Below are 15,703 nucleotides of genomic sequence, written 5' to 3'. Positions count from 1 at the left end.
TGTATATCATATTTGATATGTACCCTAGAAAAGGGCAGATACTTTAGAATGTATTTTGAGGAGTTAATAAAGGTAGATTTTATCAATTTTTTATATTCAAGATTTTATTGCAGTAGTATTACTCATTCTTATTAGTTACCAAGTTATGGTCCCCCCTTCACTGAAAGTAACTTTTACCAGTCTCTACCTTCCAACACACATAAACGCCGTGAATACCTGTTTATGCCTTACACCTTGTATGCTTAGGGCCTGATGTTTTAAAGGTATGCACATATAAAAACACATGCACATGCGATAGCCTGTGAAAGGCAGGTTTACAATTCAGGTGCAAATGCGACTAAGTGTGTAAAATGAGCAGAACAGCAAGCGCAACTCTCAGTAATATGCAGTTCATATGATTATGACAAATGTAAAAATACGTTGTGGCAATGCATATCTAATTCTTTACCAGATGCAAAGCAATTGATCATATATGAAACAGACGACTTTCATATTTTTTCTTTTCATATTTAGCATGTTTGAAAGTCAAGCGCCAAAAACTCAAATTATTCACAGTCATTTTTACCAGAAAGAAGGAACTGGTACAGTGACACAAAGATGGTCTGTGCACATTTGTCACATTTGGACTGTAGCCACATGGTTTCAGCGGGTGTAAAGGCAACGTGTTGCGGCTCCGCCATGCTGTCCCAGCTGATTGCAGCAATTGTAGTCAATCACTTAGTTTCACCGGCTGTACCATGGTGCATTTCTGAAACGTCCCAGACGTGCAGGCACCTGGCAGTTACTCTGAAATAGGCGGCTGTTCTATTTTAGCCGCCTGCTGCTCCTTCTGCCCATCAATCTATAGCAGGAAGTCAGTTTATGAAAAGTAAAGAGGAACCAGTCATTTTTACAAGTAAAAGCTACAGGTACAGACGGTGGATTTAATTTTCTAGACTTTTTGGTAACACAACAATCTATCCACATGGTTAATCAACAGCAGTAATAAATATATGCACTGATAAAAAAAAAGAAAAAATAGATATTTTAACTCAACCTTGATACATTCAAAGAATAGTAAAGGAAATTAGATAAGAGCAGGGATGCAAGAGACTGGTAATACTGGCAAAACGGCTTATTTACTGGTTCATTGTTTTACTACTACTTCTACACCACTATGGTGCAATGATGCAATCTTGCCGTGGTCTGACCCCAACCGCACCGAGTCGATCTCTTTAAAGATGCTCACTGCATAATTAGCAATTCTGTGCGAGTGTGCAAAGTTTAAAAGATTAGTAATAGTAGAAAAAATGTCTATGCGGCACAGATTAATACAGCAGAACTGTAGACAATAAATGCAATAATTGTTTTTTTAAATATAAATAATAAAACTGAACAGTAACAGCCACAAGAAAAACAAAAACAATCACATAACTTGTAATGGGACATATTCACCTTAAAGTGTGCATCCCTATCCCTTAGTTTGAAACTTTGAAGATCAGGCTCATAACTACTTATTTTGTATTTCCCCCAAAATACACTTAATCAAAAAAAAAAGAAAAAAAAAGAATTAAATATAGATTGCTATATGTGAGTAGTGACTATAACACATTGAAGTATGGGGCAGCGCGGACCACTCACATTTCCCTATGACTGCTATTCATAGTGTACGACCAAGATGGTCTATTTAGGTTAAAGATACTCCGCAATGTGATGGGGGTGTCATGAGTTAGATAGGAAGTGAGACAGGGTGGCAAGGTGTAACACATTGTTTTGGGGAAAATACAAACTAAAAAACTCATACAGCAACAAAAACATTGCAGTTTTCAAAGTAGTACAAACAGATGAAACAATAACCTTGTTTCAGTTTGCCGGTGAAGATTCTCAGTCATCCAGGTCATAGTAATCCAAGTTCCAAGTTTGAAGACGTGTAGCTTCCCACCCAGGAAGCTTTTTCAGTTCAAAATGAATTTTGAATTTGTGTCAAATACTTGAAAGAATAAATCTTCAGAATCCCAAGGTTCAACCATGGACCCTTTAGTCGGAGCCAATAGATTTCTAGGAAATTGATTAAGAATATATAAAGCTGGTGGCAAGCGGTGTCACAAGCCGGGATCTTGGGGGTTAGGAGGTAGTCTCACAGTCTTTTCTTTAAAATGTGACAACCAAGTTGTTCTTTTATACTTTTTTTTGGTCAGGGATCTGATATTCAGCATAATACAGCCTTGTTATTTTAGGAAGTGTGGGATGTGCCTTTTTCAAAATGTATTTTTGTATAAATCTCAAAAAGTATGTGGACTTTGTTTTTGACCACTTAAATCTGCCATTACAAGGACTCTGATAGAACATGACCTGGACATTTCTAAAATGATCGGATAAAATGCACAAAGTAACATTAACTTAAGTGTAAAAAGAAAAACAGAAACATAGTTTTGCTCTAATTAAAATGTATTTTAAGTTATTTATATCCTACCTAGAGCTGCAAATAAGGCTTATTTTTCTAATCAATGAATGACGATTATTTTTTCGATAAATTAATCAATAGATGGGAGAAAAGGAATGATATAAGATATTTTGACAGAATTTTAACCCAATGATGTTAAAATTTTGCCCTTTCAAGAGCAAAGGAAATGGCATGTTAACAGACAAATTCGGGTTTCAATTTTTATATGAAAGCACGCATATTTCTGTCAGTTTTGGTTGAATTCTAGCTGTCTGTGGGTTGTCCTTCAACAGATGGCATATTTTAATCAGTTTACTCTCATTTTTGAATAATCGATTCCTAAATTGTTGATTATTTCAGTAATTGATAAGTATTGAAAACTCATATTGTTTATTGACAAATAGACATGGCGTATACTCTATCTTATGAACAAACACATTTATCATGAACTGTGCAGAGTCAAGCTGATTTACTGGGTTCACGGCCCAGGGTCATGTTGAAGTGAATGGAATATAACTGAGTGCATATTTGCTGAGCAGACAGTCCGACTGACTGGACACATCATTTGTCAGCCACATTATCAGCTCATCTCAGTTCAACACTAAAGGCGTTGTTGGCCCATCGACCTAAATGCCAAGCTGAGGCTCATCTCATTGTCTTCACCGACTCATCCCCTCTCCAGAAACAAGAGTTACAGTCTTTTTTTTCAATATTTTGGGTTTTGTCAAGGTCACATCTATAAACTTTTTTTTTCATATCATTGGACCCTTTGGGTATCATGCCTCAAATCAGAAATTCCTTATGAGAACAGTCACTTCATTCCAATGATATGATGCCTCAAAGATTAAATCAATGCTTTTGTGAACTGACAATGAAAGGACCCTGTTGATTACCCATGCAGTCTGTTGAGGCATCGGTTTGAAAGATGTGAATACAGCTACAAACATAGAGCTAGTGTTGAGCTGAAAGGAGTCTTTTGTACCTCTCGTATGATCTTGTGTGGCAAGTGAGCACTTTTGCTTTAGCCAGAGGCTACAAAAAGGATCTAACTTTGAGTAAAGAAGCAAATTTAATGTCTTCTCAATAATCAAACGTATTTGATAATTAGTAGATTCAAAAATTATTCTCAAAAATGTAAAGCGTAATAATGCTGTTGTTATAAAGCATAGATGCAAAGCTGTAATTGGGTGTTGTCTAAGGCTACATTCACAGCCTGAAGTGACCAAAATCCGATTTTTTTGGCCCACATGCGACCTGGATCTGATCTTTTCATGACAGTCTGAACAACTCAAATCCGATTTTTTCCAATGCGACCCAGGCCGCTTGGCTATGTGGTCCTAGATCCGATACGAATCTGATCTTTCAAATGCGACCTGTGTCTGAACAGCAAGGTCACATTCATCCGACCTGAATGTCATTAGTAACCAACATAGGTCACTATTCTTCTTCTTGCTACACAGAAGCAGCAAGAAAACAAACACTATGGTGGACGATGATGCGAAGAGCAGTATTATTTTTAACCATCTTGAAAAGATTGAGGTTTAAAGGTTTGGAAAGATCGCTAGATGAGCTCCGGCACTACTATTCATGTTTACCTCCATAAACACAGAGCATGCTGGCTTGTGACGCATTGCATCCTCTACTGCGCATGCGGGACACTTAAGCTGTATAAATGCAGTTTACAAAGGAGATCACATACAAATCCCATATATTTGGAAGTGTGAAAGGCAACGCAAAAAAAACAGGATTTCACAAAAAAAAATCGGAATTGGGCATCAAGGCCTGCAGTGTGAACATAGCCTTAGAGTCCTTAGAGGACCTTTGGTACAGTTCATTGTGCTACCTAAAAGCACAATCAGAACACTGTGTGATTGAATAATTCTCTGCACTTTTCAGTTTCAGACTTTTTTTTTTGTAACAGGTGCAGCTGCTGAGGATTATTTTTGTTTCTTAACCGGTTTGGCTAGTGTCATTGTTATGTGTGCAAAGCATAGCCAAGGAAGGAACACTTAATTTTAATTTTATAAGTTTTTTATCAAGCTTGCTTAATATTGTGCACAGCATACAACCATTATTGTATTTATTTATTGTATTTTATTTATTAATGAACATTTTCTGTAGAATTTTGGAGTCTTTGTTTTTATCCTTGTGGTATCGAAAATGGTATCGCGTATCGAATATTTTCCTTAGTATCGGTATCGAGTTGAAAAGTTTAGTATCGTGACAACCCTAGTGCTGATCTATAAAAGAACAGAGGAAAATCATATTTTAACTAGTTATGAACATCTCTGAAAGTGCCACATACTTTGCATATTGATCATGAACATTTTCATTTAAGAGCAGTTAGTAAAACTAAAATTACTTTCAGAGCTAAGAATAATTTTGCAAATTCACAAATTTGGGTATTACAGTGACTTACACACAGACAATTACACACAGTTGTTAGCAATGAAAAAGAAGAAGCAGACAAAAGAACAATCTCATTTAACTTCATCCTACAGAGTAAATATATATTGCACAGTCGGGAAAAAAAATAGCTGTGGAAGAGACTGCAGCCCAATTACATAACAAACTGTCATGATTGGTTTAAGGCTAAACCCACATGCAGATTACAAACGGAGGCTGAATAAAAGTTTAACAGAGTTTATTGAAATAGGTTTTCACACAAAGACATGAACTGGTTCAGGTACTGGTCCGGGTTGGGTTCACTGATGTCTGCAGAGATGGACAGTTTGATTAGCCAGGCAGTCAGATGATTAATTGAGTCTTTGGATAATTCAGAGTCTACCTTGAAGAAGTCCAGGCTTTACTTGTGAGAGAGGGAACCGTTGGGTCCAGAGACTGTTGGTTCAGCAGAGTGCACAAGCAGCAGCAGCGTCTAGCTTCTGACTTTGAATGGCAGACCTTGATCAGAGTTTCCAGCTCTTTTCTGAGAGCAGCAGGAGAAATCCAGATTGGAATCTTCAGGTTTGGCTCACCAGGGCTGGCAGGCAGGTTAAGCTTATCCAGAGCTTCAGACTTGAGACAGGTTTCCTGTGAGCAAAGACAGAGGCAGATTAGAATCAGGTTTCTCTCTTTGAGATAACAACGATTCAGTCAGGTAACAGAGGCTCAGGTGTGCTAACCAAACTAGGTCAACACTGCGGCGTTGAAGGAAGGTCTGGCAGCTGCTTAAATAGGCAGGTCTCCTGATGGGCTGATGAACGTCAGCTGTGCTGGAGGGCTCCAGCCCTGGAGATCCACAGTGCACCCTGCTGGAGACAGGTGGCAGATCTCCAGATCCCAACACAAACGATACTACAATAACAACAAAATCCTTTACAGTTTTTAAAAGTGTGAGTTCAGATCTTTTTATATCTGTACTTGGAAATTACAGATCTAGAATGGCATGGTAAAAAAGGGAAAAAATAAAAGAAAAATAGATCATGGTTTGATTTGACAGTTTGTCTATCTTCAATATTGAAAGAGTAAAAATCAGTAACATTCTTTACTTGCAGTAGTTTTTACATGTTGCGTTTATAGTTTATGTTCTTTTTTAAATTTAAAATATCACATCTAGATTTGCTTGCATTTGTATCGATCATGACTAACTGGCTATGCACACATTCAGTAAAATAAAAAATAAAAAAACACAACAAAAAAAACCCAGAGAGTTTACAGTTTTTTCTTTGATTGTTGATCAAACTCTAAAAGATAAATTTCATTTCTGTTTTGATTTTTGTTATGGAACATACGATAGTAAAACTTCTTAGGTAGCTCAGTTTGTTTTTCACTGTAACAAAATTTGTATTCAAGAATAAAAGGTCAGAAAGTGTGAAGGGAAAAAGTGTACTGTATGAACCATAAATTTTAATTACGTCAAATGCATCCTGTCTAGATATGATAAACTTGGGTCACTCACTTGTGCTTAAGCTTCACAGATTGAGTTAATGCAACAGTATTAAATTGTATGTTGTATTTCTAGATTTAGAGGCAGCTTGGGAAATAGACCACAGATGGATTAGGTTATTTGACAAGCAAAAGTGGATGAAAACATTTATTGATGTTTTCTACCAAGTATGGTGCTACTGTAAGAGCTACTTCCATTGAGAATGATGCTTTAACAGCTTAATACAGGCTCTGGTCTATGAGTGGGAGTGGCTTTTATTTTGATGACTCCAAGATCAAGATACAGGAAGCCAGAACATCAACGGTAATACATCCTTTCTGATAAAAAAAACTAAAACAAAAATAAACTATAACTCATGATGAATGTGAATTAACTGTGATTTCAAACATGATGACTTACAGCCCACTGCATATGGGCTTTATTGCCATATCCTACTCCTCCCTCTAACCCAATAATGTGCCTTTTATTTCTAATGTAATCTTTTTAGGGAGGAACACACGTTATCAGGGCTTAAAAATCTGTGGCGCTGCCAGATGTTCATATCCATTAATGTTGTGGAGTCAGGCGAGGCAGGCCTGAAGGCTAAACACAGTTAGGAAGGTAAAAGGGCTGTAAGGAACACACAGAAGGTCATTGCCTGTGAAAAGGCAAGCTGTAACTTGAGATACTAGAGACATAGTTTAGCTGTAGGTGGAAGGAGCAGAACATCTTTAATCAGGGTTATCCTTTGAGAGAAAACACGATTTCCTCTTTCTCTGTTTTGATTATACCTAAAATTAGGTTAGAAGCGGATTTCCCCAGTGACTATTCAGGGTTTCCATGGATAAAATCTCAAACATTTGCTGAGAAAGACTTCCAGTGTCCCACCAACTTCCCCAGCGGGATACATTTATGTTTTCAATTCAACAAACATTTTCATCTGACTGTTTTAGCAAGTATGCTATAATACTGACCAGATTTCTTTTAGGCTAGACTGTCAGAGGTGACTCTTTGACAACGAGATGGTTATCTTAAGAAGCGTGATATGGCTTCCACTCCTCTGTAGGCTACAGAGCAAGGTCAAAGGTTAAAGATCATGGGAGTCTTGTGTTTTGAGCAGTTTCAACTTTGACTTTCAGGTAGTTTGAGCTCTAACCAGAGCTGAATATCATTAAATCCTCTCAGAGGTTTGATCTGAGATGTTCTATTTTATGTATTAACCTATCCCATTACTAAAGCTGTGCATTCTATGCCCTCTAGCATACACTTCATTCATTTTCAGGTTTAGAGCTCAGGTCCAAGTCACATCTATAAAAATTAAATCAATCCACATCAATGCAATTCTGTCAAATAGAATGAATCAGGTTCAATTGCTTTAATTCAAATTTAATTTCAAGGAAATTAAATTCATTGATGTCAAAATGGTGCATTTGCAAAATACTGAGCTATGCCAACCAATTTTTTTGGGGGAAAAAATACTGGTTTACTCTAGAGCAGGGTTTCTCAGTTACAGAGCTGGAGTCCTGCACCCTAGAATGCATAGAATGCATTCATGTTCTCCAGAGACCTGCTGACGACCTTATTATGTGACTCCGAGGTGTTGAACTGGAGACAAACTTAAAAGAGGCAGGACACCAATTTAAGATTTCTGCTCCAGAGCGTATCTGCCAAAATGATTCTGGCAGAAATAGATTTACATTTACTTTTCATTCAACTACCTGTAACAAGTTTTTGAAAGAAAATTTGATTGGTATTGAGACAGTCTACATGTATATGTGTATGTTACTATACATGCTTTTATTCTGTAATATGTAAGACAATAGGAATTACAAAATGAGAAGAATGATAACAAGGCTTTTCTTTCTTTTTACGACTCTCTTTTAATAAGAAATCCTTTGACTTCTTGTTTGTATAGAAGGTCTGGTCCAACATGGCTTGTTCGTGCTTCGGGTTTTAATTAACACAATTTTCTCTCTGTGATTTTAGTATTTTGTTTATAGTTGCAGCATTTGTTTGCATACGTATGGTTGATTGTAGGTTTTTTGTTCGATTTTTAATTGTTTGCAGTAGCAACAAATTGTTTTTAGTCATTTTCTTTAGTGAATCCGTCATGTCTCATGTCAACCAATAAGTGGTTGGATTGCTGTCTGTAACAAATAGACCTACACCTGAGGTGTGTTGTCAAAGTCAGTCTGACAGCACCATTGCCATGGATATTTTTGGTAGAGCTGTAATGATTCATTTTAAACAACGATTCAAATTTTATCACAATTCATGGTTTCTGAGTCAATTAAAGGATGATCTTAGCTCATTTCAAAGCATCCGATCCGTTATATGCGTTAGATGTTTTAACAGTAGTTTTATCTGCTGATTTCACTGCTTTTTTTTACTTGGAAATATTACAACTTTAATATATAGGTAAAGGTAAAACATCTCTTCAGGTTAAATCCAAACTTGATTTAATTGCTGCTTCCACGGCTGTTTTTCTGTATAAAATATTACAATAAAAACATTGATATAAAATGATATATGCAATTGACATGGCTGCAGGTTAATGAACAGAGGTTGAACTTGCTATTACTGTCATTGTAATGAAGCTGAAGTGAAAATTCATTCTGGAAGACTTATCAGCTTTACCTGGACCACTAGCGATGTCCCTTGCTTAAGCTTCAGCCAATCAAAGTTAGGATTGCACCTCCTCTGAAGCCAATCATCTTTCAAGATGCCCTTCATTTAGGGACTGATGTTACCTTGATGCTGCTGCAGCAGTTATGGTGTCAGCAGCTACGGAAGCTTGTTAAATATTGTTAACAATCTCCAGCTCTGTGACTTCTCCGCACTCCGCCAAGCTGTTTTGAAGTCTGCGCCGCTCACGCATGGTCATGATGTCACAGACAGACGACTTAATCGAGTAACATTTAACATCTTTATAATAAAAAATACTAATACAAAATACATTTGTCCAATTCATCTGTATTTATCCTGTATTGCAGTTCCAAATGAGCTAGTTATAAATATCTGCACCACATCCAGTTAGAAATGTAAATTGTTTGAGATAAAGAGTTGGCAAATACAATGGCCCTTATCTGAAAAGCAGTTGTTTGCTGTGCATTCCCCGGTTATTGATAATTATGTGTAGTAAGGGGGAATAGAGTGCTGATTTGAAGTTATGCACACTAAGTCCCCACAGAGGTTTTTCAAAATACATAATTAATATGAGTGGGGAGCCAAGCTAGCACAACATTCCAAGGTCTTTTATTGACAGGATTAAAGATGAATGAGATGTACTTGAGTTTGACAAAATAGGTGCTGCCCGTTCTTATCAGGCTGAGGTTTTGGCTAAAAGCCCTGAAGGACAAAGATGCTCTCTCTTCCTTGGGACCTTAGCCAGAGCTGACAGGACCGATGTGCTGTAACCTATCACCCAAAACCAGAGGTTCAGGTTCTAAGGCAGTAAAACCAACAGGTTGTGGTTTGCAGCACATGTGTAATCATTTTAGTCATAAAGACATGTACACTAAAGAAAAAAGGCACATTGGGGGGGTTGTTGAGTGTGAGTTACAACACACACTCAAAATAAAATCTAAGCCATGTGATTGTTTCCAGGTACTATTACTTCTCAGCAAAGATTGAAATCAATACGATAACCGATTAAGTATTACAGATGGAAAGATGAAGGTTCAGGGGAAGGAAAGGAGAAATTGACTGGGTCATGTCCATTTTGGTATTGAGTCGATAGGTGAGAAGGGCAGGAGTTGTTTCCTTCCTGGATTCAGCTGACCTTAACAATAGATGGTGTGCCCTTCGATAGCATGATTGACTAACCAGCATAATGCACACAAAGAGAGGGACGGGACGAGAAGCCAAGTGTGTAAAGAATTAAGGTACATAAAAAGGCCAACAGACACGGGCATCTCTATACAGGGGCCAACAGGGGCCAGGGCCCCTGTTTATCCTGGCCCCTTTTATTCCCCTTTTACTGAACTCATAATACTAAATCAACTGATGATAATATGTGCTGACACAGAAATGAGAACTGGCTGGTTTCTTGCACTAATTTAACTTTTTACCTTAACTCATTCTTTACAGGAATTTACAAATGAATGTGTTGCATGTTTAGCTTTAGTTGTAATTAGATAACATCACAATTTTGATCTGATAGATGAGGGGTCCGCAACCTGCAGCTCCAGAGTCGCAAGGGGCTCTTTGGCTTACTCAGTATATCAAATAGTGAACTTTTGCACTGTTTTTTATTTGTTTTGTTTCATTATTTTGTTATGTGCCCTAATGAAAAAACAAACACAATCCACACAATTAACCTTGCATTCATGCACAATGATTTTACAGGCATTGGTTCTTCTATGGTGAAGTTTTAAAGGTGCATTGATTTGTTCTATTTAAAATTAATCAACAAAAGCTGCGGTAAGATAAAAGGAAAATTCCAAGGATAAAACCAAAACAAATCCCAGCTCTCAACCATCCTCTACATGCAGACAGAAGACAGTAAACATTGAATTAAGTTAACATTTACTTTGTCATGATAAATTACATTTACCACCCATGTTCTTTAAGTAAAAAAGTACTTATGTATAAATATCTGGAAACTTTGAAATAAAAACAGTTTTAATTTTGCTTTTCTTTGTAAATGATGCAAGTATCTCTTAAAAAGGACCATGTATCAATTTAAAAGAAAAAATAATCATCAGCATTACAGCTGTTTTTTTTCTTCCTACAACTGTTTTAAAGATCCATCTTTGATGGGGATCTTTGCCACAACCCTAATCTGCGTCCTTAGTTTAATATCTTTCCCATTTAATGAGATACTTTATGTATCCAAAATCTTAATATCCCACAGAGTCAGACAAAAAAAATGCTGTAAAATTGAAACAAAGGTCCAAATCAACCCCTTTCACATGGGGATTTAAAGACTTAATTTGCATGGAGGGTCTGGATGTCAACAAATAATAAAATAAGTATCCAAATGTGAATTTGAAAAGCATTTAACCAATATACAAAAACAATGTGAATCATGTAGTGAATCACAAAAGGACAAAATGGCATCAAAATTCCCGATTTTCTGCATGTAAAGCCACATCAATTCTGTAGAAACGAGGAATCCTCAAACCCATTCAAACTTAACAATTCTCAGTCTTTGTTTATGACAGTCGGTCTTTGTACAGCATATAGTTTGCATCACATGTACTGACCCATATCTCAACTAAACTGGGCTGTACTGTCACAGCTGACCTCCTCTTTTTTAACCCTCTTGATCCTTGTTCCACACAGTCTGCGCATTGTGACGACGAGGAGTTTTTTTCAAAGGCGACTGTGTCACCATTCCTGCTGCCGGACATACATGCACTCTGACTCTATCTTGTCAAGCTGCCAGCCAGCACACAGGAATTTGCCCTGACATTCCAGGCCAAAAAGCTTTTGGGTGTGATTTTACACCAGCGAATGTGTTGGGTGACAAGGGTGAACAAAACACTCCCTCTGCACTCGTGCCGTCAAATCATTGTGAAAAGTCTAGCGTCTCATGAGGATGTAGAGAAATGTGTTGGGTAACGTCTTTATAAAGTATCTTTTGTAATGATATTTTCTTTTAATTTAATTTGCCTCCAGCAAAGGTTCTACACTCTGGCATAAGAAGTTTTAATGATAATTTTAGGTTGACTCTTGTGATTTTTGTCAGTAAAATATATATTTATTAAGATGTATGTATTTATTAAGAAAGGTTTACCTATATCTCTTTTCCAACACACCTGAACCAAATATTATGCTTTGTACTAGGCCTTTGCAGAGATTCAAATGCCTATATTCTTATTATAGGCATTTGAATTGGTGTTGAACAGGCCTCCATTTGATCAATATTCATAATAATCAAGACTTATAACCAAAGGAGAGCGGTAAACAACTTGTAGTGCTTAGCAGAAAGGCGAGCGCAACGAATGACTAATGCTGCGTTCACACCGGAAGCAGCTGGCGTGACAGAAGCAGCGAGTTTACATGCAAAGTCAATGGTTGAGGCGCAGCAAAAGGTCCCGTGGCGCGTTTTGAGCAGCAGGCGCAGCGCGTCTGAACAACTGAAGCAGCGCTTCGGTCACGTTAAAGCATCTGACGCGCTTTGGCTTTTATTATCCTGCTGCCTGCAGTTTGGATTACTTAGATGAAAAACACCTACCAGCTGCTGCGAGGAGGAGACCCGGCCAGAGGGTGCTGATGAAGGAATTCCTACTGTCGGCGCACCACTAGTATGTGGGGGTCTGAGCGGCTCCGACAGAAAAAATATTGGAAGGCAGGATGATAATCTGAATGAACTGACTGCACTGATTACATTTTCAGGTGTATTTTCTCACTTAAAAACATATTAAAACTACTTTATTCCCACTGATCACAGCAAATATAGCTGCAAGGCAGAGAAAGGATAGTGAAGCTCCGCCCAACGCGCGTCACACACACCTTTGCACCGCGCAGCCAGAGCAGCAAAGCTGCTTCAGCCGCGCATCAGAACTAACTGGTACAAGCAGCAACAATGAAGCAGCAGACGCGATTTTGCTGCTTTTGCTGCGTCCGGTGTGAACGTAGCATAACTGCACAAAGATCGCCACTGTGCTAGCAACGAGAATGCTTTTAACTGGGGGCGTGTAGCAGTTCTTGCCGTAAAGCAAGACCGACTCTCGCGAGACTTCTGAGCCTGTGGGTGCGGGTCGATGCTCCTGCAATTGCAAGTGCGGTATTTCCCCCACAGACCACCAGGGCGGCCGAGAATACCTTTGTTCAACCTGAAATGACTCATTTAACCATCCAAAACGTTATGGTACACATTAATTAACTGAAAAATGTTGCATAGTCTGCCTTTAAGGATCTGGCTCAAGTGGTAGTGTGTGTGTAGGACTGAATGGGGCTTGCAGCGTTCATCAAAATGCCAGCACTCTTCTCTAACCACTAAGACTTTAGTTCTGATTATTTTAATCTCATATCCTCTTTGGGCAAATCTTAGCAAAGACATTAAAATACAATATGGCAGAAGATATCGTGAAGAGGCTGTGCCCGAAACTGGTAGAAAACAGTGAAAAAAAATCCTGTTCTGAACAAATATTTAAAACTTTAAGTCTTAAGTTAAAAATTAACAATGACAGCATCATACATTTCTATAACTAAGAATAAGGCCCCCTTTATATTTATTTCCACAGCATTAGGCAACAACCTGATAAAAGTACTGTCTAAAAATCATAAAAAAGATAGAAGTATATGCAAAACATGTTTTTTATTTTGTTTAAGAACAAGTGAAGTCATATTTTACTTTCTTCATCTTTTCAGTGCTTTGAGGATCTTCTGTGCAAAAATTATTAATGTTTATAGTTTTTGTAATAATTACAAAAACTGTCAGGCTCACTGTTTAAGCAAGAAACTACTACCATTTTCAACAAGAAGCCAGTTGCCAGAGCAACAAACAGCATAATATAAGACAAAATTAATTGATAAACAGGAAGAATAAACATGGAGCTTTAGAAATGAAAGAGCAAGAGATTCTAAGAGGAGAAAGAGAACAGATGCTCAGAATGTGACTTGGTCGATAAAAACGATGGGGTTACTCTTCTGCATTCTCAGGTTTCCCAAGTTGACCTCTACAAGTGCTGATCGCGTTCTGCCGCAGAAGACACACACATACACTAGAGTGTCATACATACACACATGGAGTGACACAAGTGTGCACACAAATCTCAACAGCCCTGCAGCTTCCCAGCCACATGCATGAACACTTAGAGGTGTGGGTGAAGCATGCATGGGGGAAAAATGAGATGTGTTGTGTAAGTTAGGATCAGAGCCAGACGTCTCAAGGAGAAAAAGGGAAAGCATGACAAAGTGGACAGGGACCTTTCAACAAGAGATTAAACAAACACGGACAACACCATTCTTTAACATCAGTCTTTTGTCTCCTCTTGTTTTAAAAATAGCATAGGAATATTACAAAATGTCATTTAAAATGTGTTTTGGGCTTGTCAAGGTTTGTTTAGTGGGTGCAGCTTATAAATAAGAAGTCATTGCTTTCATTGACAGTAAGACTGTATAGTGCATAGTGTTAAAACTTCAAACAGCTGTTTGCAAGAGTCCACACGTAGCTGGAATTACAAGTTCAACTCAGGCGTGACTGAACATAGCTTATACATAGAAAGTCCCTTTGCATAAAAAACAAACAAAACAAAAAACAAAACAGTTAGGCAAGGCTGTAAGGCAGCAGCTTCTTCCTATGTAATTACATGTTAGACAACACTCACAACCTACAAGTAGATTTCCTGTTACAAGCTGTGATGTTAGCAGAATATGCCAGAGGTAAAATTACTGTAATTTAACATACAATAAGATATAAACTTCAATGGAGTACTGGTTAAAGGCTTTGATACTTATATGGTTGGTTTACAGTTGATAGATCATGACAATTTCAAGTCTTGCACCATTCAAATTTGAAATGGTTACTGACAAGCTTGTTTGTATTAAACTTAATAGATGCCTGAAGTCTAAACTGATTTTCTGCCTCTGATTTTTGGTCTGTAATTTTTTTGTTTTTAAGGCTGTGGGTGGTATGGGGTTACTATGTTGGAACGTAAACAAAGAGCAGTCCTGAGAAAAAAATTCTAATAATGATGGATTTAGACAACAACCGCTTTATTATACATGGCTAATACTGGGTTGGACTCCTTTTTACCTGCAGAACTACCTTAATCCTTCATGGCATAGGTCCAAGAAGGTGTCAGAAAGCTTCCTCAGAGCTTTTGTCAATATTGACAAGACAGCATCACACAGTCGCTAGGACTTTATCAGCTGAACATCTATGGTTTTCATCTCCTTTTTAAAGAACATCTCAAATGTGCTTTATTTTGTTGAGAGCTTGTGACTGAAAAAATACAGTGAGCTTTGAGACATGATGCATTATCCTGCTGAGTAGAAGATAAGATACAGGATAGCCATAAGAGAAACAGATCTGAGTCTGCATCATTTTCCAATCTTTACTTGTTTTGTTTTAGTATCAATTGTAGCCTTAGTCTTTTTGTCTGTTCCTCAGCATCTTGTTTGTCTTAAAGCAGTAATCCCTTTTCCTCTTGCACTCTGAAACCAACAAAGCTTTATTATCCCCACTGCTACTGATCACTTAGATATCTTTATTTGAGATGATTCTCTGTAAACCTCAGAGACAATTGTGTGGAAAATCCAAATAAATAAACCGTTTATGAAAAACTCAGATGATCCTGCCTTGCACCAAATTCTGCCTTATGTTCATTCTTTTCCATTCTCATGCTCACTTTAAATTAAAAAAAAAAAACATCTTCACCCTGTTTTCATGGCTAAATTCTTTTAGGTGCTACCATAGACATTTATGTCCATGGGTGCTACAGTATAAAGCATCAGGGACA

General features: G+C 37.6%; 1 protein-coding gene across 1 annotated transcript in view; it reads left to right on the top strand.

Moving 5' to 3' along the window:
• The window catches only part of ngfrb (nerve growth factor receptor b), a 50,971-nt gene that overhangs the window by 19,702 nt on the left and 15,566 nt on the right, over positions 1-15,703 (top strand). The window lies entirely within an intron of this gene.

This window comes from Cyprinodon tularosa, unplaced genomic scaffold, assembly GCF_016077235.1.
Source record: "Cyprinodon tularosa strain WSP-4 unplaced genomic scaffold, ASM1607723v1 ctg416, whole genome shotgun sequence".
Lineage (NCBI taxonomy): Eukaryota > Metazoa > Chordata > Actinopteri > Cyprinodontiformes > Cyprinodontidae > Cyprinodon > Cyprinodon tularosa.
The sequence above is the reverse complement of the archived record's forward strand: the minus strand, read 5'-3'. Positions and strand labels throughout refer to the sequence as shown.